The sequence below is a fragment of the Lissotriton helveticus genome, chromosome 3_1, assembly GCF_964261635.1.
Source record: "Lissotriton helveticus chromosome 3_1, aLisHel1.1, whole genome shotgun sequence".
Taxonomy (NCBI): Eukaryota; Metazoa; Chordata; class Amphibia; order Caudata; family Salamandridae; genus Lissotriton; species Lissotriton helveticus.
Window position 1 is genome coordinate 581,689,817 of NC_136061.1, and position 23,232 is coordinate 581,713,048.

The following is a 23,232-nucleotide window of genomic DNA, read 5'->3' on the forward strand; positions in this document are numbered from 1 at the left end:
AGTATATTGACAACGCTCTGTTGGCTCCTTGACATCCCTGTCAATGAGCGGGTGCCAGTGCTTGATGACGGCAGTGATAGCTGAACTTGCGACTTTACAAATTTTTTAGGTGGGTTTAGTTTGAGCACCCTCAACGCAGCCTTTCAGCAGTTTATGTGGCACCTCCTTCACTGTCAGCCACTGTTCTTTCACCAAGGTTACTTCGCTCTCTGCCCCCCTTCAGTACAAAGAACTGTGGCTCTCTGCCGCCTGCGTGCCCTTAACTCTGGCTGGCAGCTCAGCTCCCAGCAGTCCTTCTAGCGCCCACTACCAGATCAGCACCCCATGTTCCAGCTCTCCAGTGACCCCGATGCCAACTGCTGCTGTTGCCTGATGCAGAGTCACTGAGACCAAATAGGACTGGAAATCAAAAAGAGGCTTGCAAACGGGACTCAAGGGCCTTATCCTGGTTACATTGTGAGAGACTACTACTGTCAGACTGCCACGCTGCGACAGTGCAGAGGGGAAGCAAGGGGCGCTATTTAGAAAGCACGGGACGCGCACTAGATCCGCACAGGCATAGTCCAGGTGAAGACCAGGCCAAGAGCAGGCCCGTCTGCTCCTGCCAGAGCCCGGGAGAGGCTGGACTGGGCCATTCCTCTTGGCGGTGTTATCATAATTGCTATGCTCCCTTGGTTTTCTGCAAACTTGGCAGTGATAAGTTGATGTTTTACCAAAAATGGTGAGAAAATATCAACCAATCTTATGGGGACAAAGAACAGCGGGTGAAAACAGTATCCTCAATTCCAAATTATCTTACAAGTGAAATAGGCGCAATTAACACTAGGATTGGCCTTGTTGAGGAAAGATTAGTACCACAGTGTCAAACAATGCTTCTTTCTGCAGAGGGCGAAGTTTTGGTCCATGCTAATCCTCCAGACTGATCACCCGGAAACAAGATTTCACTTGTAAAAAAGGTAATGCCCAAAGGCCAACAAGTAACTCATGGGTATTTAATGATTCATTATTTTTCCCAGCGTACAATGACGCAGAGGAAACTGACCCACATCATTTATTCTTCTGCACGAAATATACCGGCCAGCGCAAATGTTGGATCATGCCCTTATGCCGTACCCTGGGAATTCGCAGAATAGGAATGCACTTGGAGTTTGTAGGTCAGATATTACACCATATATAGTATTTTCTATAGCCAAATACATTGAATCCATCTGGCCTATCCGAGCTAAGATCGTATCCTCTCTGCCTTTTATTGACACAACATTGCCATGTACTCGTAAGAAATTATGTTAGCTAGCAAAGTCCATCTGGAGCCCCCTTACTAGCACAACACAGTCAGCGAGAGTAAGTCGTGGAGGAGGGTCTTACCTCTCATAGCAATTGTATGGGCTGTTTGTGTGAATGTTTAATAATGCACTTTAATTGCACATCAGAGATGCCTCGTTTTCTTACTCAGGGCCAGGAGGATCTGGACACACTTCTGTAAGATATTCTATCAATGTGGTCCTTAGTTTTAACTCTCCTCGTAACATCAGCTCAACTCCTTCCTAGAAAAAGACATGGAGCTTCCTTTTCATAGTCAAGAGCCTTTTTAGGATATTTTATAGATGTATGCATATTTGCACTCCCTGAAGCACTTTATGATGTGATACTCTACGGAGTCTGCCCTTCTTAGGGCTACCGAAACCCTCAGGCAAGGTGCTGATGAGGGACAAACCATGGCCTTAATCCTCCTGGACCTCAGCGTCGCGTTCGACACTGTAGCACATTCCATCTTGCTACAGTGTCTGAGCAAAGGCGGGGTGAGAGGGGCAGCATTGAAGTGGATTTATTCATTTCTTACAGGCCGGGGTTTCCAAGTGAGGCAGGGTGACCATTACTCTGAGCGCATCTCTCTGGATCAGGGGGTGCCGCAGGGCTCGTCCCTGAGCCCTACTCTTTTTAATCTTTATGTCGCCCCGATTGCTACCTTGGTAGAGAGCTACGGCCTCCAAATGGTATCATATGCCGACGACACGCAGTTGGTCATCTCCCTATCACGTACCCCCGGTCCCTCGGCGGACATCTTCAGAGCTTGCATGCAAGATCTCGCGGCCTGGATGTCCGCCAATTGCCTCAAACTCAACGGAGGCAAGACCGAGGTACTGGTAGTGGGGGGAGGCCAATCAGCGTGGACGTCGGCGTGGTGGCCACCGTGCTTGGGCCCACTACCTGCCCCTTGCCAGAAAGCAAAGAACCTGGGCATTTGGTTTGATTCTGACCTTGCCTTCGGTCCTCAGATCAATCAGGTGGTTGGATCATGTTTTGGGACCCTTAAAAGTCTCAGGAAGGTATTAAAATTCTTACCTATCAGAGCCCGCCAAACTCTGGTGCATGCACTAGTCACGTCAAAGATGGATTACGGCAATCTTCTCTACTTGGGAACCTTGGAAAAGAACCTGAGCCGTCTCCAGGTTCTCCAGAATGCCGCTGCTAGACTAGTGCTTAGACTACCTAGAAGAGCGGGCTCCGCAGCAGCCCTCCGGTCTCTGCACTGGCTCCCGATTCGCAGCAGGGTGGAATTCAAAGCCCTGTGCACGTGCCACCGGATCATCAACGGGAGAGCTCCGCTCCCTTTGAAAGGATTGCTGACACCCTATGAGCCATCTCGCTCTCTGAGATCTTCCGGTTCAGGACTCCTGTCAATTCCCAAGGTGTCCAGAGCCCGGATGGGTGGAAGATCTTTTAGGCTCTTTGCAGCATCCAGATGGAACAAGCTACCAATGGCACTGCGACTAGAACCCTCAGAAACACTCTTCAGAGCCATGCTGAAGACTGCTCTATTTTCACAGTAATTTTCTGCATTTATCAGTCTGGTAGACATTAGCTCATTAGCGCGGGGACACGCCGCTGTGCGTCACCAAGCGCTCTACAAAACCCCCTAAATAGAAATACATGTGTTTTTATATAAATGTGGGTAAAACATTTTGTAAATATTTTAAAGTGACACACTGTCAAATTGATTTTGACATAGTACAAATGTATATAGCATATGACATAGTACAAATGTATATAGCATAATATTGTAAATTGTAATTTGTTTTATGTTGCTTTTAAGGTCTTTGACTGAAATGAAATGATTGAATCGAATTGACTCATTACTAATCACATTGGACTGTGTACTGCAGCTCGACTCCAGTGAAAAAAATAAAAAAGGACAATACTCGTTCTATACATAACACTACTAAAAGAACTGCCACCAAGAGCTCAGCTTTGTCACTTAAGGTGGTCCGGGGGCGAGGAGTTATCTAATGTTGATATTTCCAAAGGTTTGGATTTGAATGGTGTGCACCAGGCCTTATGCAAACATTTAAATATAGGGTTGTCTAAGCTCGAGCAGACAATTAAATGCTTCAGTAATATGGTCTTAGACAGAGATCCGTCTGGGCGCTGGGGTTCAGTCGAAGAGCCAGGTCTTGAAATCCCTCCTGAACTGGGTCAGCGACGGAGATTGCCTGAGGTGGAGAGGCGGCGTGTTCCAGGCCTTGATGGCAAGGTGGGAGAAGGAGCAAAGGTCCCTTGGTAGCTTTGGAAAACAAGGGGTGGCAACCACAAGTATACGCACTGCGAAATAAACATTGATCGACCAGCAAAATCTGGAAATACTGAGGCAGTGGGCTGTCCCCGCCAATTTGGGAAAGTAGAATTGTAGTCTGGGCAATGCAGGTGCTAATTCAGCAGCTGGGGAGGCATGGAAGACAGCTTCTCAGCCAGGACTTAGCCAGAAAAATACACCATTAACACCCACGTCTAATATATCTTTAAAACCTCCTACTGGTATAGTACCCTGTCGGGATACTCGACACCAGCATTCACACCATATGTGATAGTTCTTAAGAATGTCCCACCTTTGTGTCAAATGCAAAAGGAAGGGAGAGATCAATTGAATAGAGTAGCATACTGGCTGCAGAGACATTCCGGTAATGGGTTTTATCTCTTCAAGCAAACTAACAACGTTAGGAGAGTGGCGTGGATGGGTCGGAGTCCTGAAAATTGCTGGGCTGATCGTGTGAATTTTAAAAACCCTTTGGTTGTCAAATATCTTTTATACGCATCTAATCCTGTTCCAGCACAAACTGGCAATATTAGGGCTCTTCCTTTAGGGTATTTCTATTGGCCTGCTGATTATTTAACACAGAGGAACTAGGCCCTATGGCTTAAAGTCAGTGAACCAACACTAATGGTTTATAACTTAGAAACTAGAAACTAGTACTCCCCACTTGGTGTTCTGGATGAGAATAATTGATTTTATCATTTCTGAGGCCGATGCACTCTGCTGTAAAAGAAAATTCCCGGCTTCTATCAGCCAATATCCATTCTGGACTCTACAATTAAGATCATAGGCAGAGTTTTTTTGGCTAAACTAGGGAATTGGGCTGATCAGAATACTATTTTGTCAGATGCCCAATACAACTTTTGCCATGGTTTAGGGGCTGTAGAACAGCCCCTAAATCTGTATTAATTAACTGCAAAATACACTAAAGTTAAGGACACAGACATACATTTGGCATTTATGGACCTGACAAGTGCATTTGATTTGGTTAATTGTTCGAAGCTCTGGTCTATTTTGCCCGAAATGAGGGGTGGAGGATTCCTTGATGTGTTTGCTTGAAGATCTGCACAGAGACGGCGCACTTTGGCACAAATGGGAAATGCACAAGGGAATTAACTCAGTCAGAGGGGTCAGTCAAGGTTGCGTATTAACACCTTTTTTATTCACATTCTACATCAATGGGCAGGTGGGCTATTTAGTTAACCATGGAAACAACCTACCCCTTGTGGTAAGCGCCTGATCCCCATGTTGCTGTCTGCAGATAATGCAGTTCTGTTAGCCAGAATTGCAAATGGTCTTTAGGGCCTTTTAAATAATTTTACTTTTTTTATGAATATTTTGGATCTTAAAGGTAACTTTACCAAAACTTTTTTTATGGTCTGTGGCCCAAAGAATACAAAATCACCTTTATGTGTAATAGAGAATTCTGTAGTGATCAGATTAAGAATCGTACATATCTAGGGATCCCTTTTAACTCCTCACTTACTTGGCATAGTTTGATTAAAATTAGATCTAAGCAATCTGACAGATCCCTAGAAGTGATTTTTGACTCGCACAAAAACTTGGCCACAAACCTATTAAAGGAATACTTGCCTTATATAGGAGTAAAAGTTTGTCTATTGACACATATGGTGGTGGCCTGTGGGGCTATGATGAAGTAGAGCAGCTGCAGGAAGTAGAAAATATTTTTTTACGCAGAATACTTGCGGTCCCAAAAGGCTTTGATACTTACATATGTCACACTGAACTAAGACTATATTTTGTGACGGAACAAGTAAAGATCTGTCCGCTGCTATTGTTTGTTTTGTTTGTTTCAAAAGTTTTATAAAGCGCAAACAAGACCCACAGAGGTATCAGAGCGCTGTACAAAGTTGGCGCCAACAGGTTTACAAAACATAATGAAAGTAAGCGAAGTTACAACCTGTGGGAAAACATTTAAAGTTAAAGAGTAGGGGGTATCAACTGTGCCTTAGAGCACGCAGGGTAAAAACATCATACAATAGAAAGAACCAAGAGGAATGTGAATCAAGGAATTTTGGCAAAAAGAAAGACAAGTGCGAGATAATCAGTAAATGCAGTTAAGGAGTTATCGAGGACTGGATTAAAAAAAACTGGTAAAAACTTACAATAAGGCATCGGTGTAATACTTCAAGATTTAGGTTATAAACAAACACAAGAGCATGATCACAGGAATAGGGAGTTAATGTTCGTTCATTAGTAGTCGTTTGATCCGTTTTTTAAAGGAAGTAGTGGAAGGATTAGATCTGATCTCGGATGTCAAGAAGTTCCAGATTCTCGGAGCAAGACCGGTGAAAGCACGGTTGTAAGATCTTTTCTTTTTGAATCTTTGAGGTTTCAAGAGAAGGGGGGGTTTACTTCTGAGGTTCAGGCTAGAGCCAGATAGCTCAAGCTTATTTGCTAGGTAGTACGTGGTATTGTAGTGTATGGCTTTATGAGTCAGACAAGCTATCTTGAGTTGGATTCTAGCTTCAATAGATAACCAATTTAGTTGCAGAAGTTCAGGGGAAATGTGATCATATTTTCTCGAGCCCGATATAAGTCTAGCCGATGCGTTCAAGGTAGCTCTGAGTGGGGCCAAGCTAGATTTGGGAAGTCCAGCAAGGGTCACTAGCCCATATTCCAATCTAGGGATAATCAGGGATTGAACCGCCGGCCTGAGATCTTCAGAGGGGGAGGAAAGGTTTGATTTTCTTCAGTGTATTGAGTTGGAGATTTGCTCCGCTAGTAGTAGCACTGATTTGTGCTTGCATGTTTTAAGTGTTTATCCAAGGTGATACCTAAAGATTTGGCAGAGTCTACAACATGAGGTGTGCAGTTCAGAGCAAGTGTTTAATCCAGTGATTAGGTGGGGCGATCAAAAGGAATTCAGTTTTGAGAGTATTTAGTAGAAGAAGGTTCTGAGCTAACCATTGTTGAGTTTGGGCAAGTGCCGCATTTAGTGTTTTTATGGCCTCTTGCGAGGAGATCTTCAGGTACAATTGCGTAACATCCGCATACATTTGGTATTGAATGTTCTCTCAGTTCAGAATGACCGCAAGAGGCTCCATATATTTGTTGAAGAGAGTGGGCGAGAGCGCAGAAACTTGGGGGACTCCAATCAAGACAGGGGTACTGGAAGCGAGGGCATGATTCACTTTGATCCTTCGCGTGCAGTTGTGCAGGAAGGAGGCAAACCAGTTTAGGACCAGGCCCAAGAATCCCATCCTATGTTGAAGACGATTAATCAGGTTTTCATGTTTGATGGTATCGAAGGCTGAGGACAGGTCCCGAAGGATCAGGAGACAAGGGACATTTTGGTTAAGGACTCCTATGCGTCATCAACAATGTGCGTTAGTGCCATTTCAGTACCGTGCCCTGATCTGAATCCTGACTGAAGAGGGTCCAGGAGTTGATATTTCTCAATGTGTTTGCAGAGCTGCAAATGTATGCATTTTTCAAGCAATTTAGCTGGAGTCATACTGTTGACAATAGGTCGAAAGTTGTTTGGATCTGATAGGTCCGCGTTGGACTTCTTGTGAATGGGAGTAACTTGCCCAACTTTTAGGCAGTTCGGAATCTTTCCCTGTTTGAGGGATTCATGAATCATCCTGGACCAAAGAGGGAGAAAGGCTGAGATTAAATCTTTATAGAGCTTGGGGGGTAGAGAGTCATCAAAATGGTATGGGAGTTTGATGGATGCCATGTTGTGAAGTAGCTCAGTGCAGCCTGCTAGGAGAAAACTGCTCCAAGAGTCTTTGTTTTTGAGAGAGCCGCCCAAAGGCGAGTATATTGTCGTGGATTCTGCCATATTCCCTGATCCTGCGGAACGTTTCTTAGATAACAAAGTTAAGGTGGCTGGTAAAAGCTCCAGCTCTATTTTCCTTTTTTTTCCAGAGAAGTGAGCTGTAAAATCATCTCCACTAGGGAGCAGGGATAACGGAGTGAAGTTCTGGTTAGAAGACTGGTTAGATTGTTCCTTAATGAGTTCAAAGAGGTTTTTTTTGCTCTTTTTATGGCTCATCCAGTTGAAATCTGAAGTGTTCGGTTTTCACCAAGCGAATATGTTTGTTGTAGGCGCTTCTCACTTTTCTCAGTTGAGAGAGATTTGTGGTGGAAGGCGAATTTCTCCAGAGTCTCTCAGAGAGTCTAAGATTGCACCGTTCATCATTTGGGGAACCATTAAACCATGGTTTTGAGCTGTTTCGGAGCAATAGAGTCAAGAATGTTACACAAAGTGTTAATGTAATGCTCAGAAAGATCATCAAGGTTAGTCAAATTAGGGGGGGGGGGGGCTGTAGTTTATTTTTGGTGATTGAAGTTATCATGTTGATATCGAGGTCTCTCATATTGAACATCAGTTGTTTCGCTTTAAGGGGTTTACCCTGTCGATCCAAATCCTTGTCTTAGATGAGGAAGGGAATTTGGAAATGATCAGACCAGTCACAGGGTGGGATGCCTCCTATTTGTATGATATTGTCTTTGGGAATGATGAGGTCGAGAGTGGCGCCTTTGTTGCGAGTCGGGCCTTTACAGAGCTGTGAGAGGTTGAGGTCAGAGAAGAAAGTTTTAAAGGAACAGACAATGGGATCATTTATGTCATTCCAATGAAGGTTGAAGTCTCAAAGGAATATGTGGCAGAGTTGATCAGAGCTCGAGCTAATGACCGCAATGATTTGCTCTATGAAGAGGGTTTCTATATTGCGCAGCCAGGATCTGAGCCTTGTGCAACAGATTAAAAGATTGCCTAAATCTGAATAAACCTCTGCCTATACACTGGCTAGTTTATTTTTAAAATGCATTTCATCAGCTGGGGTTGCCAGAGGTTTTTATAGATCAAGCATCTTCAGGGTGAACTTGGAGAAAGCTAGATGAGCTCAGGAATTAAGTAAATCCTCAATTTGGTGTCAGCTTGATTTACTGACAGGTAGGGGCCAGGAGCCCTATCTTTTGATGGTCACTAATCCCCAGAATCCGTTTTACTGAACAGATTTCAGACAGTTTTTGGTTGCGTTCCCCAGCTGTGATACTTGGTTTGAAGATCTCATTCAATGTTTCAGTGAAAGTCATACTGCACAAAGCTTTTGTAAAATTTATATTGCTCCTAGGAAACGCTATATTTTGCCGTTAGTAAGTGATCTTAAAATATGGAGGGTTAAACAAGCACTAGCTGTGTTACAACAAATGAACTCAGGAAAAAAATTGCCTAATTAATGTTATTCAAAATGCTTCAAATTTAAGGAAACATTATGGTTTGATAGCATTATGACGGATGTTTTTAAGTAGTTGATATATAGCTGGACTAAGATATTGTATTTTAGCTGATGTTTTAATCTATTTGTGGACGTGGGGGATGGGCGGACCGGAATAACAGGCTGGGAGGCCGGTTATAATGAGCTATGCTCAGGTTTTTATTGAAAAGTTTTGAACAAAGTCTGAAGGAAAGGAGGGCTGCTGTCTGGGTTCCGGCGGGGTGTGTAGGGCGGGTTTGCTGGGCTGACGATCTGGCTCGGTGGGGTCGTTGTGGATCAGCTCTTCTCCTCCGGGTTGGCGCAGTCTTCTCCGACGTAGGGTACTGGGACTCCTCGGAGGCTTGGAAAAGGAGAGAAGTGTATGGGCTTTAGTCCGAGCAAAAAAGGACTTCAGAGCACTTCCACCTACACTAGGGAGTGAGGGAATAGGAAATTGTCCATGAGGAAGGGCCGGCAAGGGAGGAAGGAAAAGGCAAGCAAGAGAGGGGAGGGGAAGAGGGGGTGACGTGTGCTGGGGACGGTGCTCGGTCTCTTTTCAGTGCGTGAAAAGGGGTCAATATACAGTGTGTTTGTGCTCGTGCAACAGTAACTACTCTATGTACAACTACTTACAAGAAGGGGCACTGAGAAAGGATGGAGTGTACTCACGTGCCCCGCCGCAACTCTCCCGCGAATTGCGGTTGCTCTCCAGCCACCTCCTGAGGACGCCACCAGTCTTCAGTCCAGACGTCCTCCTCTTCGTCCTCGCTTCGGTCTTGCCGCTCTGCTCCGCTCACTGTCGGTGGTTCTTCGCTTCCCGCTGTCTCCTGCCACAAGTCTGCTGCTTGGAACGCCTCTCCTTCTCTTCCGAGGGTTTTTCTACCTTCCGGGTCGTTGTCCGTACCATCACTTCCGGGGTCAGAGGCGGCCGTTTCCGGGTCATCAAAGGGTGTCCCACTTCCGGGGTCGCGGGAGATCGCTTCCGGTCCTCCGGGCTCTGTTGTCGGTGTCGGTTCCTGCAGGGGAAGAAAGAGAGAAGGAGTCCTGGGTGACCGGGACGTTATGTGACCGGGCGCGGGGGACAGGACCCCCGCGCTCGGACGTCGCTGCGAGGAGGTAAGGGCCGCTTCCTCTCCACACTATTGTACCAGAAAAGAAGGTGGGAAAAAGTACTAGTAATAAGGGAATAGAAATGTCGGCACTACACACTGCATGGAAGCACATAGACTCTTAAAATGTAACACCGAAACTCATATTGTCTATGCGTTCTCGCGTTTCTGAAGTTCAATGTGGTGGGAAAGGGCGAATTTTCTCAAGGTACAAAGCTAGAGATCTGGTGATGTGACTGACCTCCTCATTATTTTTTTCTCAAGCATTTAAAAAACCCAACAAAGAACAGTTTTTATCTTTTTTAATTCTTTTTAAATGTTTTAATCTGATTTGTACATACCTGTGTCTGTTCTCTTATAGTTAATAACCGAAATAAAGAAACATATGATGAGGAAATAATTTTGGTGCTGGAAACCAGGGTTTCAGCCTTGGGGTCGCGCCCACATCCTGTGATTCTGGGCACATCACTTTATCTCCCCATGCCTGAATGTGTGATGTAAATACGGTGCTCATGTAAAGTGCTCCAATACCTTTGGGTCGAGTTCGCGCTATATAAATATGCACACACAAAAAAGATAACATACAGCAATAGGTCAGGCCTCAGGGCGGTGGTGTCAGTGCACCTGCTGCACCGATGGAAACTGTGCCCCTAGTGGGGACTAAAAGCAAACTGTTCTGCTCGAAAACCGGAACATCTACAAACATGTTGCCTCCATTCTGCACCGCAGGCCCCCACTGGCGTAAAAAAACGTAGAACGTGACAGTAAATCTAAGCAGAGGTTCGCCATCTGTTGCCCTTGGTATGACCAGATGGCTTCCTGCTTCACGTATTAATCTGTGATTTCTGTGTTATCGCACCAGCTGTATATGGTGCGTGAGCGGGGCATTTCAGTGCATTAGTCGGATTTTTGTTAAACACCGTTAGGTCTTATTCTGCAGAGTAAAACGACGAGGAAAACTCATCTATTGAAATGTTCATTAGAAAATAACCATTCCACCTGTCTGCTTGCACATCACGCCGCACCGCGGTATGCTCTATCATGAGACATTTCCACAGGTGCTCGTCCATTTCTTTGTGTCAGTGAAGAAAGCTTGGAGTAATGAGAATATTCGGTTCTGTCTTGTGCCTTCCTTCTCTGTCCCCTCTTATTTTGTAGCAACGATGTAAACAAAAGACATGCATCGGCAAAGCCAGTGGTCTGGCCTTGGCAAGCTGGTGTTGTGGTTACATGTTTTTTTATTTTTTTTATTGTAAGTATATGCGACAAAAAAAGAAAGTATGTTGCAGCGCAAACGTGTTAGCCATATGCAATTCGATTTCGCCGCCTAAACGTGGTACACTTCCAATAAAAAAATATTAAATATTGCAAATAATTAACACATGCCTATTGCACGTGTACTTAGAACAAGCATTTAGTTTCGAAATACATCGCATAAAAACCGATTCTTATGGCACAAGGTAAAGGTTCTTTCAATTACTGTATCCTAAAGACATGGTTAAACTCGGGTATGAAAAAAAAGCAATGGGTAAAGAAAGGAAAGGGAATACCATTGGTAGAGTAAATAATTGGTGCACCAGCCCTGTCCCTGAAGTGCTTTTCCCTTTAGGTGGATGTGCACATGTGATCAAGTAAAATGCATCACTTACAGGACAAGTGAGCCAGTGGCAGAAAGCGACTGACCCATTGCCCCATGCTGTATGCTGTGATGTGCGGAAGCGATAGCAGTTGAACAGAATGCACAGGTTGATCCAACGCCCCACTATATACACAACTTAGTTAAAATTCTTAGATTATGTGAGGCTGATGAGACAGCTAATTTTGTCTTTAGGCTAGACCTAAAAACCTTTAGAAGCACCAACCTGGAATTTAACTAGATGCTCAAGGCCTTGAAATTCAAATGCTGCTGGGAAAGTTGCCCACAGTGTGCATTCATTATCTTCCAGATTAACTATGCAGAGCACCACAGTAGGAAGCAGCCAGTTTCCATTTATTTCTTGCTACACCGCAAAGCACTTAAAAAAAAATTAATTCAGCCATTTTCTAGTGATAACTCAATTATCATGTTTGAAAGTTTGCTTACGTTTTGGCATACTAATGGCCAACCGCTTCTAGGTGAAAAATATTGCAGTGTATTCTTTCAAGACATGTAGCTGCGGATTCTTTTTTTTTTTTTTTTTAATTGAAATCGGTTTTAGTTCCACTGAGGATACACACATGAATCAAATAAAATCACACTACGAGAAAGAGCACGACATCATCGGTGCGTCAGATTTACAAACTATTGCAGAGAAATCCGAAAGAGAGTTTTGATGGGGGTGATAATGGGTCCTGACTCACCATAGTCAACCCGAAAGCTACTAAGGATCCCCCTCAGTGGGTCCCAGATTCTCCTAAACCTAGCCCTCTGCTCATCATTATAATTTAAGGCGATTTCAAGAAAACCAGTGTTAAATAAATCATGCCACCTGAGCATAGGATTTGAGGCCTCCTTGAGAAGCCAGTGTCGGGCCAGCACTAATCTTACCAGGGATATTCCGAAGAAATAAATACCACTTCTCTGCTGCTCATCGACTATGTCCACCTATGCCATGGCATTCAATAATTCATTCATTGGTGTTTCAAATGTTTTTTTAATGTTGTTTCCTAACTATAACATCCCTGTAACCTTTGGGTTTTAAGTGAATTACTAAGGTTTTTTAAATTTTATTTCCTAACTGTAACCCTAACCTTTGACAGTGAGTGTGTGAGTGAGTCCATGAGTGTCTCGGTAGTGGTGGGTGCATGAGTGCCTGAGTAGATCTGTGAATGGATGCATAAGTCTGTGAGTGGGTGCGTCATTGTCAGATTGGGTCTGTGAATGCGTACATGAGTCTCTGAGTGGGTATGTGAGTGGGTGCATGAGTCTCTGATTGGGTATGTAAGTGTGTGCTTGAGTCTGAGTGCCCTCCCCTCCTTTTTCTCAGCCCCCACTTGATGGATCACCACAAAAATTTCAATGCACAACAAGATCAAATATGACACTTTTTTAGAACATTTTGAGAAGATTCGTCATACGGCACCAAAGATATAGGCAAGTCAAAAAGGCTTTTTCTATGGAATATCCCAAATATAACTACCTACTGGTGCCCCAGTAGGTAATATATATATGTATGATGACTTGGTCCAGTTTAACACTTCTGATATATATATATATATATATATATATATATATATACAACGCTCCATCTTGTGCCATAGCTTCCACACTCACAAGCGGGTGCTCGTCACGGGAGAGCACACTAGCGTAGTAATCTCTGCTCACTGAATTTAGACCAGCACTCACAAGAGAGGATAATCCATTTATTCAGGAATCTTGCACACACAGACTCGTTTCGGCAATGTGCCTTTTTCAATGTCGGTGCCCCTCATATTTTTACCTTATTTATGTCAATTACACTTCATCGACATCAGCAGTGGACTTTCCTTTAGCAAGTTTTGAGCGCCATATTTAAATGTATATAAACAAATGGAATTTCAATGCATTCACGTTCTGTTTGCGATAGAGATACAATCGAATTCATTCTTTTCCCAGCAAATAAGGGTTACATTACATCATTAAGATAGAAATGCAATTAATAAAATGCATTATTGCAGTAAGTCCAATTTTGTATCATGATGCTGTTTCTTTTATTTGGCAGATAATCTCGCCCTGAATGGGCATATCATAACATCTTCTGGCTCTCAAATACATTTGTCAATTTTAACAGATCTCATTACATATTCATAATGTATGTCTAGTCATCTTGCCCTGAATGGGCAAGGTTTATACTCATATCTCATATGAGCCTCAAATACATTCACCACTTATTACAAATCTATTCTTGCTGGTTCATTGGCCTGGTTCTTCAAAATGTGTTGTGATCATAAATGTACCCCTCACTCTTTCCCACTATTTAGCCCAGACCGTGTCTTTGTCTGCATGTCTATTATATGCCTAGATTCTAACCTGGGCAATTTAAACTCCCTATCACCACCTCTTTTTTCGTGAGGTACATGATACATGCAGAAGAACTTTAATAGGTGTCTGTTGCTGTGGTGGTGAGTGTCTTGCGACTGGGTAGGAAGCATCTTTTTTACTTATTGCCCTCTGATGTTCCCGGATACGTATTTTTGTGGGATGAATGGTACTTCCCACACACCTCAATCCTCAGGGACATACTAACCAGTATACTGTGTATGGTGTGTTGCAATTCATGAATTTTGGTCTCTTCATGGGTGCTGGGAAGCCTGGAATTAGAAAAGTATTTACTTTGTTGCTGTGAGCGCAGGCTTTGCATTTACCGCAGGGAAAAAATCCCTGTAATTGTTTCAGTAGTGTGGGCAATTTCGCTGGGGGTAGATGGCTTTCTACTAGTTGCTCTCTAATGGATCTTGTGACTCCTCCCCAGTGGGCACAAATAAAAAACATTGTTTTCACAAATAGTTGATTTTTCTCTCACAGTAGTCCTCCTATTGCACAATTCCAATTAAAATTAAACAGTGCTGGACAAAGTGCTATGTGCAAAAAATGTAAACTCTTAAAATCCTAACGGATATTTCTTAACAGTTACAATAAATCTAGGATGTGGGGGAGGTTAGCAGAGGAGTGTGGAGGTCTTCTGCACAATGAAACATTTCCTAATAATCATGACGGAAAGTTACAATTCTATTTAGGATGCAGAGGCGAGGATTATGCTCAACTTTCTTTATTCCTCTTTTCTGTAGCTTCAACTTTAAATGAACAAAAAAACTAGCATCCCATAGTGCATGCAGTAAGGGTCATCTATGCTCCACCAATAGGTAGTCCTCATGGTCTACGAGGACGTGTGCTTCCTGTGCAACTTCCTCTTTCTTGACTGCGACCACATTCTCCTTGAGCCTTGTCAGTCTGCTTTGGAACTCTCATAACCTGGAAGAAGCCGAGAGACAAACCAATGACTCCGATCTCCAGTTAAGCATCAATAGATCATGGTACAATTACATCACACTATGAACAATAATAAACATATACATCATCCGTCCCCAATGGGATGACCAACCAAAGAGTAAGTAGTATCAAAAGGCACATACTTATACCATATGGCAGGGACCCTCTTTGATGGCTATAAGACTTAATGATTCCACGTTGGGGTGCGGTCTCTCGGAGCCTCGGGCGTGAATAATCCTCGCCTCTGCGTCCTTTATAGAACTGAAACTTTCCATCATGATTACTAGGACATTTTTCATTCTACGTCAGGACCGGTGGCGAGTATTATGCTTGTTCAAAGCTTATCCACCATCAATGACGCCTTGTCCATGACTGGTTTGAAGTAGAATCTCTTGAACATAGTCTGATGACCAGTCTGCGGTGTTTATAATATCCTCTAACCTGGCCCCCAATGAGAAAACTTTTGAAGCCATTGCTTCCCTCACTGAATGGGTGTAAAAGTGCGATACATTTATACCTGCCTCTTGCATCACCCATCTGATCCAGCGGGCTATGGTTGCTGGCGTAACCGCTTTGAAAGGCTTCCTTTGGGAAACCAATAACTGGCATTCCCCTGGTGGACGATTTTCTTCCGTCATACTCTCATATTCCTTGAGGCATCTGACCACACACAACTTTGGGTAATTATCAAATTCTGGATAGGACACCATTCTGGAACCTGATTTGGTTCTACAAACAATATGAAAGGTGACCCCCTCCCTCCCCCTCCTATGGGTGAAAACCCTTCCAGAAATGTCCATAGCTCTTAACATCTGACCCTCACCGACATGATACTAGGCACAAAAGCATATCCAGTTTAGCTGACAGTTCCTTGCGGGACAAATATTTATTAGGTTGCCTAGATTGAAATAGGTGTAGAACTTTGACGTCCCATAATGACGAGTACATGGGTTGCAGAGGAAGCGTGAGGCGAATTCCTCGCATCAATTTACGAACCATTTGATGTTCCCCAACTGGGGCTCCTGGCACAGGCACGTCGCCTACTTAGATCGCTGGCCTATAAGAGTTCATAGTGCGGTACGCCAGGCCCTGGGACGCTAATGATTCCAGGAATTTCATAATGGCTACCACTTCACACCCCAGGGGGTGGTTACAAACACACCAACCGACCCGTCTGGTCCATGCCAATCTGTAGCGCTTGTGGTGCCGGCCCAAGCTGCTCGCAGTAACCTCTGAGCATAGTTCGATAGGCCTGAGACTCTCCAACGATGCCTGAAATCTGCATTCGCCCTTGCTGGACTAGAGGATAGTGATTGCTTCGGGGATCCCTCAGAATAAACAGATCTCTGGGTTGGAGGATTGTAGAATCACAGGAAATTCCTAGAAGAACTGGAAACTATACTTGAGACCTCTAATACTGGGTCCTCAGCACCACCTTTGCCTGTTGTCTGTGGATTTGCGCCGTGAGTCTCATTATCATTGCGTACAGGGGAAAAGCGAATCCCATCTCCCTGGACAAATCTTGAAGGAATGCTAGAGGGTTTGGCTTCAAACTGAAGAATCGTGGTAGTTGGCGGTCCAGACGGGACGCGAAGAGGGCTATCGAGAACAGGCCCCACGTGTTGTGGAGTCTCAGAAAGAATGGTGGATGTAGTTGCCACAGGCTCATGTTTGACCAGCTCCTGGAGCACCAATCTGCTATCACATTGGAAGCTTCTGGGAGATATTCCGCTGTCACCGAAATGTTGTGAGAGAGACCAAACGTCCAAAATCTTTGGCTAGATCCGCTAGAACCTTGGACTTTGTTTGTTGCCCCGAGATGGTTGATGTAACGGACCACTGAGACATTGTTCATCTTCAGGAGCACGCTGCAAGACTCCTTGTCCTTAGTCCAACTCTGGATTGCGAGGGACCCACCATCAGTTCTAGGCAATTGATGTGGAGTTGACCTTCCTCAGCAGACCCCTTTCCTCATGTAAAGGATGCTCTGCAACGAGCTCCCCAACATGACTTTCTGGCTTAAGACTCTATTACTAAGTCTAGTTCGCAGCCAAATATGGCTCTGCCATTCCAGGCTTCCATATGATCCAGCCACCACCTCAATTCCCTGTGCACTTCTTCTGTAATGGGCACCTGGTCGGAATAATGTATGCCTCTGCGAAGATGAGAGCGTTTCAGAAGTTGTAAAGCTCTGTAGTGGAGCGGTCCTAGGAAGATCGCCCGAATTCATGAGGTGAGAAGGCCTACCAACCGAGCTATCTGCGTCAACAAGGTGGAGGAACATGCTAGCATTCGCCTCATTTCCCTGCAAATCTTGTTCATCTTCCTCGCTTGAAGACTCAGGGTGTGGGTCATCAAGTTTATGACAAATCCCAGGAAGGTCACCTGCTTGGATGGTTTCAGGAGTCACTTCTTGGCTTCGATCACAAACCCCAGGTTCTGTAGATGGTCTACCGTTTCCTGCAACTGTTGTGAGAGGCGAAGCGGACATTGCTCTAGGAGCAGAATGTCATCCAAGTAAATGACATTGGAAATGGTGAAGTGTCTTATTGTCTCCACTACTGGTTTGAGAACTTTGGTGAAGTACCACGTGCTGAAGAAAGACCGAAAGGGAGTGAGGCAAACTCATACACCTGATCCTTCCACAGAAACTGTAGGAATGGTCGGTGCGGGGGAAAGATGGGGACTGCCAAGTACGCGTCTTTCAAATCCAACCAGGCATTCCAGTCATCTGGTTGAAGGAGGTCCTGCAGAAGATGGATGCCCTCCATTTTGAAGTGGCAATAGACCAATCATTCGTTGAACTCTCTTAGGTTTATCACCGTCCCTTGACCCCCATCTGTTTTGTCTACAAGAAAAATATTGTTGAGGAAGCCTTGAGTGTAGACGTTTTGGAACAATCGTTCCTTTTTGCAGTAGATCCGCACCTCCTGATCTAGGAGGTTGACGTGATTGTGTGCAAAAACCAGTGACCGGGGGCAAACCTCCTGTACGGGAGAGCCACAGAATTCTATCTAAAAACTTTGTATGGTCTGTAACACCCATGCGTTGGAGGTGATAGACCTCCAGTTGTGTTCGAAAACTGCCAACCTGCCGCCCCTATTTAAATGGGGAAAGGCTCACCTGATGTGGCCAAGGGTTGGCCTCTGGCTGTTCCTCTGCCACCGCGCGCCTCTGTAGCCTCATCTTGTTTGGAAGAACTTCTGTCTGCCTGAGTGTTGGGTTTTCTTGCCGCCTCTTTGAGGGTCTAGGTCTAAAAGCGGCCAGCCGAACGCCCTCTGCCACGGCCGGACCCGACAAAAACTCTAGGGTGGAAAACCTTCTTACGGACGTAAAAGTGGCAACAAACTTGGTGAATTCCTTAATGAACAGTTCTCCCAAGAGTACTACTTGTGCCTCTGTACCTGCCTCAGAAGAAACCAAGTCTCCAAGTTTGGGATCCACTTTTAGCAGAAAAGAGTGTTGCCTCTTGGTAGAGAGGGCGCAATTAGCATTGCCCAGGAAGACTATTGTGCGTTGCGCCCAGTTCGAAACTCTTTCCGGGGAAAGGGGGTGCCTGCCAGTTTGGCCTCCTCTGCCAATTCCAAGACCTTTGTAATGGGGCATGCTATATCTAACAGCTTATCTTGGCAGGATTTCCACAATCTGTCTATACCCTTTTTTGGGTCCTCAATATATTTCGGCAGGAAAGTGGCCATTTTTGGGTCAACCTCTTGTATTGTTGCCACCTTGCCTAGTAGGGCGGGGTGAGGGCATTCTGCTCTGAGGCAAGCTCTTACCTCCTTCTCGAGAGGTTTATATAAGCACCCTGCTACGAACACCAAGACATTGGGGGAGGGCACCCACTCCGAGGACCGGGGATGTATTAGATCACGGGTACTCAGTTCAGTTCAGTTCATAAGCTTTTATTCGATTTGTGAGACAAATCATACAAGCAGCAGATTTATATATAACAAACATTTCCTCAAAATACAATAAGGTCAAGTTGCTCGATAAAAGCTAGATTCATTTAAAACATACTACTATATAAACAAATATACAAATATACAGACAGGAGTCCAAAATTGAGACATGGCTCAATCAGATATATCATATGACTATGGCATTCCTGGCAGCTGTACATTTTAATGATAATACAAAACTATTTGTCGCTCGATGAAAACTGAATTCATTTGGAAATCATACAGCTGTATGGACAAATATACAAATATACAGATATACAAATATACAGACAGGGATCCGAAGTTAGATCATGGCTCAATTAGATGTATCAGATAATTATGGCCTTCCTGGCAGCTGTACATTTTAGTATATATGATGCTACAAAAAAGCAAATGTCCAGGTCCTTCAAAGAATATAGTAGCTGTAGGGCAGTCTTCGTAGAGCGAACATTATTTTTTTAAAAGATGGGCTTTAAATATGTTACCCTGAGGAAATGGTAAAATTTACAAAACAGTAAAAAGTGACAACAGCTCTGACGTGAGGTGTTATCACAGGGGCATACGGTATCAGATCTGGCTTTCATGACAGGAAATGCAACAAGGTGGTGTACGATTCCCAACCTTAAGCGTGTTAAGACAAACCGGTGAGAATTACGGGTAACACCAGAGAGGTAGGGTTGGAAACCCGTAATTAGGTTGCAATCCCGATAAAGCATCACAGATTGTGTCGTTCCAGACACCCTTTCACGGTACTCCTTTTTATAATTTAAAAACCTTTGTTTTATGACATTTTTGGGGATAGAAACAACAGATTTGGGGTCAAGAAATATATCGAGCTGAAAAAGAAGATGGAACCAGCATTGTATATATTTAAGCCATGTGATACATGAGGAATGGTCCAGCCTAAGGCAGTCAAGGATGATCTCCTGGGTAAATAGTGTTTCAGTCTTGGCCCAGATCGAACGCCATAACATCAGAGGGCGTAAGGCTGCTAAGTCCGATATGAGTTCGATACCAACTTCTTTGTGGATCAGTTCTACTGATGCTGAGGGTGGGACACATAGCAGTTTTCTAATGAACTTGTTTTCGTCTCTTTGCACAGATGGGCCAACGCAGTGACCCCACACCCCCGCACCATACAGCGCTGAGGTCACACATTTTACATTGTAAATATTCAACATATCTCTAATACTTCTCACCACTAGTTTGGATGAGAATCTAAAGATACTGTTAGTGCACCTCATCATTTTAGGACTGATATTATCAAACTCAGATTGCCATGTACCATTGTTTGCATAAGTAATTCCTAAATAGCAAAAGGATTTAACCTGTGACACTTTAACCTTTTCCATAAAGAAACAAGAATTTGCTTTCTTGGTTTTCATCCCACAGGACATAACAAAGGTTTTGGTTTTATTTACAAGTAGTTTCCTGCTTTGGATGAACAACATAAATCTATCAATAAGGCGCTGCAGACCAATCTGTGTGCGGGATAGTAGCACCGCGTCGTCCGCATACAATAATATAGGGACCGACTTCCCTCCTATCAATGGTGCATCTGCAGGGGTCTGGCACAAAATGGAGTCAATTTGGTTGATGAAAAGGGAAAATAAAAGGGGAACCAGTACACATCCCTGGCGAATGCCTCTTGAAACTTTAAAAAGGGGGGGTACATTCGCCTAAGGGACCGTAGCGTACCCTGCATGATAGTCTTTCGTATAGTCTGGCCAGGAAGTGAACAATCTCCTTGGGTGCTCCTGACTCTATCAGAACCTGCCATAATATGGAGTGGTCCACCAAGTCGAACGCACTACTCAGGTCCGCAAAACAAAGAAATAGGCTACCTTTTTTGACTACCGTGTATTTGTTTATTAGGAGGTCTAAATTAACACACTGTTCTAATGTCCCCATGCCTTTCCTGAAACCGTATTGTACTTTGGTTAAAATGTCATTATCATTTGCCCAGGTTTCCAATCTTTCCAGCATGATGCGACTCATTACCTTGACTGATGCATCCAGTAATGAGATGGGGCGATAATTACGCGCCTCAGATTTACTGCCTTTCTTAAATAAGGGTATAATAATCGACTGACCCCAAGAGGGTGGAAAACACCCCTCTGCTGCTGCATTGAAATCCCTCGTTAAAATGGGTGCCCACAAATTCATTTCAAATCTAAGTAGATCTACAGGTACTCCATCGGGGTCCGGGGCCTTTCCTCCTTTACTATGTAACAGACCTTCATAAACCTCGTCCTGGCTTATTCCCAGTGGTAGTGGCTGCCAAGCAGAGACTTCGTGGGTCGAAGCTTCTAAAGGCTTCTCTTCAGGATTGAAGATGTTTGTATAGTGTTCTACCCACGCGTTACAAGCAACGTAAGATGTTAATTCCTGGATGCTCTCTGTATTCAGAAAGGGACTGTTGATAGTCTCCCAGTAAAGTTTACTATTTTGTGTTTCTGCCGCTAGGTTTAGATTATGCCATGCTTCTTCTTGTAGAGCCTTTTTCCTGTTGGAAAGGGCCACCTTGTAATTAACACGCAGTATTTTGATGTTGGTTATATTGCGTAGTTTATTACTTAGTGCCTTTTTGAGTACGTTAAGGGACTGCGTGCAGTTGTTATCAAACCAGCCCACCCTGATAGTTCTGGTCTTGGGTTGTTTCTTAGTGAATATTCCTTCTATGATAGTATTTATCCCTGATTATCTGGTCCAGCGCCTTCAGGTGGTGCAGAACTCTGCGGCCCGGGCGATTTTTGGCCTAGGCAGACGAGCTCGAGCTTCCGGGTTGCTTCAGACGCTCCACTGGCTCCCCATCAGGAAGCGGATCCAGTTCAAATCCTTGACCCTGATGCATAAAGCTTTGCATGGATCAGGAGCTGGATATCTGCAGCGGAGACTGACTTTCTACCGTCCAGTCCGTTCCCTCCGTTCGGAATCCCTTTTTAAAGCTGTGGTCCCGCGGGTGAGGAAGGCCCGCGTGGGAGGACGGTCTTTTAGTTGCAGAGCTCCCCAGCTTTGGAATCTGCTTCCACTTCCACTCCGCAGCACTGTCAACTTGCTCCAGTTTAGGAAGGGCCTGAAGACCTGGCTTTTTAACTCTTAGTTTGTTGTACTGCTTACTGCTTCTATTTATTTTCTCTGATGTCTTCTGTTTTTAGCTGTGTTGTGTTATTTTACTCTGATCTTGGTGGAAAGCGTCGGGACACTCTAACCGAGTAGCCGTACGCTATATAAAAGCTTTATAACATAACATAACATAACTTGAGAGCAGAGTTGCATGGTTCGTGGCTTCTCCAAGACAGGAGGTGATCTCGTTTCTACATTGCTCTACTACCTCCTTGTGTTTTTTTGCTGGGTCGATTCCGGCCCATTTAATCCTTGGGCCGTTCGGTCTCGTAGTGGCTATGTCCATGGAACAAAATTCCTTGGTGGGTGTCTTTGCTCCCCAACCCAGCAGGGTCAATGTGATGCTATTATGGTCGCTAAAGACCCCTTCCCTGACCCACAGGTTGGTGTAATCACTAAAATTGGACAGCAGAATATGGTCGATATTGGTGTTGGCATTCCTACCTGTGAAAGTAGGACAAGTACGGTTGAACTTGTTTTTGTTGCAACTAAGCAAATCTAAGTCAAATTTAGCTAACAGGCTGTTTAGTAACGTGCCATAGTTACAGTGTGGAAAGTGCAAACAGTCCGTGCTATCTGCCATATTACTATTGCCCATCTCTTTCCTGAAACCACAAGGATTACCCAACGCTAGAGGGCAGGGCTGGATATTAAAGTCACCTACCCAAAGGATAGCTGCCATTCTACATGAGGATCCCAGTGCTCTTTTGATTTCACTTTCCAGCGGGAGTAAGATATTTCCCCTAGAGGCATCAAACGGGTACTCATAGTACGGCCCGCGGGCCGGCAGCGGCCCAGCAAGCCTTCCGTGGCGGCCCGCAGACCATGAGACATCGTACCCGTGTTTTCAAAGAGTGTCTGCAAACACTCTGCTGCTCTGAGGGGGCCGGGCGAATCATTCCAGTGAGGCCAGAGTGGAGCTGTAGGGGCGCTAAGAGGAGGTGAAATACAACCCCCATTCACATGCAGATGGTCTTTTTAGAGACCTGTGAAGTGCTTGGTGGGGCTGTGTGTCTGTGCGCGCTGGGGAAGCAGGCTGAGGAAGCTGTCTCAGCCTGGTGACACACAGGCAGGGTGGGGTGACAGAGGGAGGTAGAGGGATAGAGACAGAGGGAGGGAGGGAAAGGGAGACCGAGAAATGGAGACAGAGAAAGGGAGACAGGGCGGAGGAGGGCGACAGAGTGAGGGAGACGCAGTGAGGGAGACAGAGTAAGGGAAGGGGCATGAGGGAAGGGGAGTGAGGGAAGGGGAGGGAGGGAGGGAAGTGAGGGAGGGGAGTGAGGGAGGAGGT

The 23,232-nt window shown here is 44.7% G+C and overlaps 1 protein-coding gene across 1 annotated transcript in view; it reads left to right on the top strand.

Moving 5' to 3' along the window:
* The window catches only part of SLX9 (SLX9 ribosome biogenesis factor), a 538,634-nt gene that overhangs the window by 446,526 nt on the left and 68,876 nt on the right, over positions 1-23,232 (top strand). The window lies entirely within an intron of this gene.